The sequence below is a fragment of the Papio anubis genome, chromosome 2 (genome assembly GCF_008728515.1).
Source record: "Papio anubis isolate 15944 chromosome 2, Panubis1.0, whole genome shotgun sequence".
Classification (NCBI taxonomy): Eukaryota; Metazoa; Chordata; class Mammalia; order Primates; family Cercopithecidae; genus Papio; species Papio anubis.
Window position 1 is genome coordinate 123,198,319 of NC_044977.1, and position 3,936 is coordinate 123,202,254.

The window sequence follows — 3,936 nt, forward strand, 5'->3', positions numbered from 1 at the left end:
CTGTGCAGGAGGGTGGAAGAAAAAAAAGTGCGTGTGTGTGTGTGAGAGAGAGAGAGAGTGAGAGAGGCAGAGATAGACAGAAAGCTGGTACCCTTACCACTTTTCAATTGTGGAAGAAGAAATACTGGGGAAAGCAAAATCAAAGCCTCTTGAAAACTCCACCTGTAGGAAACTCAGCATGTCATCAATCAGTGGACAAGCAGTTCAGCTCTAGTTCCTTAGATGGAAGGAGAAGGAGAGGAAGGATAGCACTCCTAACTGTTGAGCTGATTTGGTCATGGGAAGGATGTAGAAAAGAAGCCCAGAACAACCCCAAGCTAACATCTGTCTCATAGATAAGTTTACGATTCTGTGGGATTTTTGGTTTTCACAAAATATTTTTTCAGCCATATAACATTTATTTCTTTAGACCCATGATATACATTTTTTAAAAAGTTTTCCAGCTCCAGAAATATAATTTCAAGGAGTATACAATCAAAGTTCACTCATCTACTCAATACTCATTGAGAACAACACTGAGTTTTTTGAGGGGTATAAAGAAGAACTAAAATGAATCTGCCTTTGAAGAAACTTGCATTTTAGTAGTCATTGTCAAAAATAACTAGCATACAAATGATTAAGTAAAAATTGTCATAAAATATATATAGCTCAAGGACACTGAGAGTTTAGAGAAAAATGATTTTTTTTTTTTTGTTTGTTTGAGACGGAGTCTCGCTCTGTCGCCCAGGCTGGAGTGCAGTGGCCGGATCTCAGCTCACTGCAAGCTCCGCCTCCCGGGTTCACGCCATTCTCCGGCCTCAGCCTCCCGAGTAGCTGGGACTACAGACGCCCGCCACCTCGCCCGGCTAGTTTTTTGTATTTCTTAATAGAGACGGGGTTTCACCATGTTAGCCAGGATGGTCTCGATCTCCTGACCTCGTGATCCGCCCGTCTCGGCCTCCCAAAGTGCTGGGATTACAGGCTTGAGCCACCGCGCCCGGCCGAGAAAAATGATTTTTTAAGCAATAAATTTCACTATGATTTGTATAAACTCATATAATTGGTTTTGAAATGACCATTTAAAAATTATAAACAGAACGCATATAATACTTCTTTTGAAGAGGAAAAAAAGCAGATAAACAAATATACACCTGAATGATTCAAATATTGATGCATCTGTTCCAAAGCTCTAAAACTAATTAGATATTTGGTTTCATGATTTCTATTAGCTTTTAAAAAATAGGCATCTATTAACATAGTTTGGTATTATAATGACAAACAATTAGTGATAATTGTTCTATTCTGGAAAGAAATAATAATTGAAAGTAGTTGGCTCTTAAATAAATTAAAAAGTAAGCTTGCTAACTTAATTTTAAAAATTTGATTTAGGGAATTTATTTTAGGAATCTTCCACTTTGGATGTATAAAGAACTTGAAGAAAATAAAATTCTTTTTCTTGCTTTGGTTATTTCTCATTAGCTTCCCCTTATCTTCCCTCCACCCTACTAACCCCACAGACCCTTACGTTACCCATTTACATTTCCACTGGAATATTAGAGAAAATATCAGGGTGTTTTTAAGAGCCTGGAAGCTGAGAAAAATTCCTTATAAGATGGAATTAATTATAATCACTTGAGAGATTTGAATAATTAGTTGAAAGTTGCAGAAGGCAGATATCAGCTCAATATAAGGAAGAAATCCCTGAAGATTAGGAAGAATTAACAACCATTTTCTTAAGATGTTTCCAATACCTTAATTTATTCAAAGGCGAACTGGAAAGTCCTTTACTGGATATTGTAGAGCTGATTGACGTAAACATTCATCGGGACTGGTGAAGAGCTAGACTTGTTATGTAAGTTTTCTTTATGAACTGAAAGGCTTTCTGTCACTGAAATTATTTTCTAACAAAGGAGTTATTCGCACTATGTTTCTGTCTCAGAAAATTGTATCCCCTACATGATTTATTCCCTGAAATTGTTTTGAACTGACCCATCCAGATAATCCTGCACCTGGTAGACGTGGGACATTCAGGGGAAGAATGAACTTGGGACACAAAATTAGATATGAGATGCTAAGTTGGACATGCACATTCTTGTTATACCTATTACCTCCAGTGTATTGGAGAATAATTGAATATTTCAGAAGGGTAGATGTAACTATAAGTTTCAGAATGAGAGCTTGGTGTCATTCAGTTGAGTTAAATAGAATGTGGTCAGAAGTTAGCCATCTTTGGCACCTATGCACAAAATTTCCACAAATATAGTTTGATTGCTGATAAAAATCCCTGCATTCTCCAACACCGGACATCTTCTGGTATGCTAAAACCATGGAGAGAGTGGCTCAGATCTCTGTGCATTATAGAAGATGCAAGAAAGTATTACAAAGGTCAAGTGAGCAGATATACTAGAAACTATAGCAATGCCATTATTGGATATGTCATTGTGGGTCGCCGCTGATGACTGGTAGAACTACCACCACTACCGTGAGCAGATAGACTCAACTTTGGGGTTTGATGTTATCTAGTTCATAGGTCTCCTAATCAGTGCCACTCTGGCATAGACAGATATCACCAACTTCGGCCACACTGCTCATAGAAGCCTGTACAGGACATCAGATTGCAACATCAACACATATCTTCCGATTAGCATGATATACATCTTGAGACCCTTATCAGTGAGCCTAGTCTTTCTCATAGCTAAGCAACCCAGCACTTGTCATCCTTGTATAAAACCCATGATTTTCTTGTCAGTTAGCATGTTTTTGCCTGCAAGAAACAGATAGCCCAACATAAAGTAGCTTAAACAACAAAATAATTTGTTGACTGTCATAAGTCTCCAATTTCCTAAGCCCTTATAACTTCTTTCTATTTCCAACACTGTTGCCCTAAGTAATGTTTTTAATATATTTCACCTAAGCTTTTTTTTTCAACTTTTATTTTAGATTCAGGCAGTACACATACAGGTTTGTTACCTGGGAATATTTCATGATGCTGAGGTTTGAATTATTCCGTCACCCCGGTGCTGAGTATAGTACCCAACAGTTAGTTTTTGAGTCCTTTTCCCCTTCTCTTCCTCCCACCTTTAGTAGTCCTCAGTGTCTGTTGTTGCCATCTTTATGTCCATGAGACCCAATGTTTAGCTCCCACTTATAAGTAAGAACATGTGGTATTCATTTCACCTAAACTTTCGAAGTTATATCCTACCTGGTAATTCTGCCACTCATTAATAATTTCCTACCATAGCCATTTATTCATTCATTCAACATTTTGAGTGCCTGCTATCCTATTTTGGGGGAAGAATATGTCATTGAATGAGTTATGTTGCAGTCCCTAAATTTAAGGAGGTGTTTTAGTAGGGAGAGGGTAGGCTATGGTGCAACATCAAATGATAACAGAGGTTTACTCTCTAACTATCCATCTTTTATAGAATGACTGTGGCTCTGCTCCATGCCAGTTTACCTCAGAAGCTAGGCAGATAGGCCTTGATCTGGAAATTTGCCCACTGGTATGGCACAAAGAAAGAAAGTGTGACAAAGCACAAACTTTCTCAAAATTTCTGCCTGCAAGTGACCTATATCACATTCATTTATATTTCACTGCTCAAAGCAAGTTGCTTGACATAACTGACTTCAATAATGAGGGAATCATACACCTCTTCCAAGGAAGGCACATGGATATTGGTGAAGAGTAGTGCAATCAACCATGTGACATTAAAATTTAGAGCAGAGATCAGTAAACTACAGCCTGCCACATCATTCTGTAAATAAAGTTTTATTGAGACACAGACACACCCATACATTTACATATTATCAATGACTGCTTTTGCACTACAATGGCAGGGTTGAGTAGTTGTGACACAGACCATATGGCCCAGAAAGCCTGAAATATTTACCATCTGGTCCTTTACAGAAAATATTTTCCTACCTTGATTTAGAAAAGCAAAAAGATACGAAATAAAC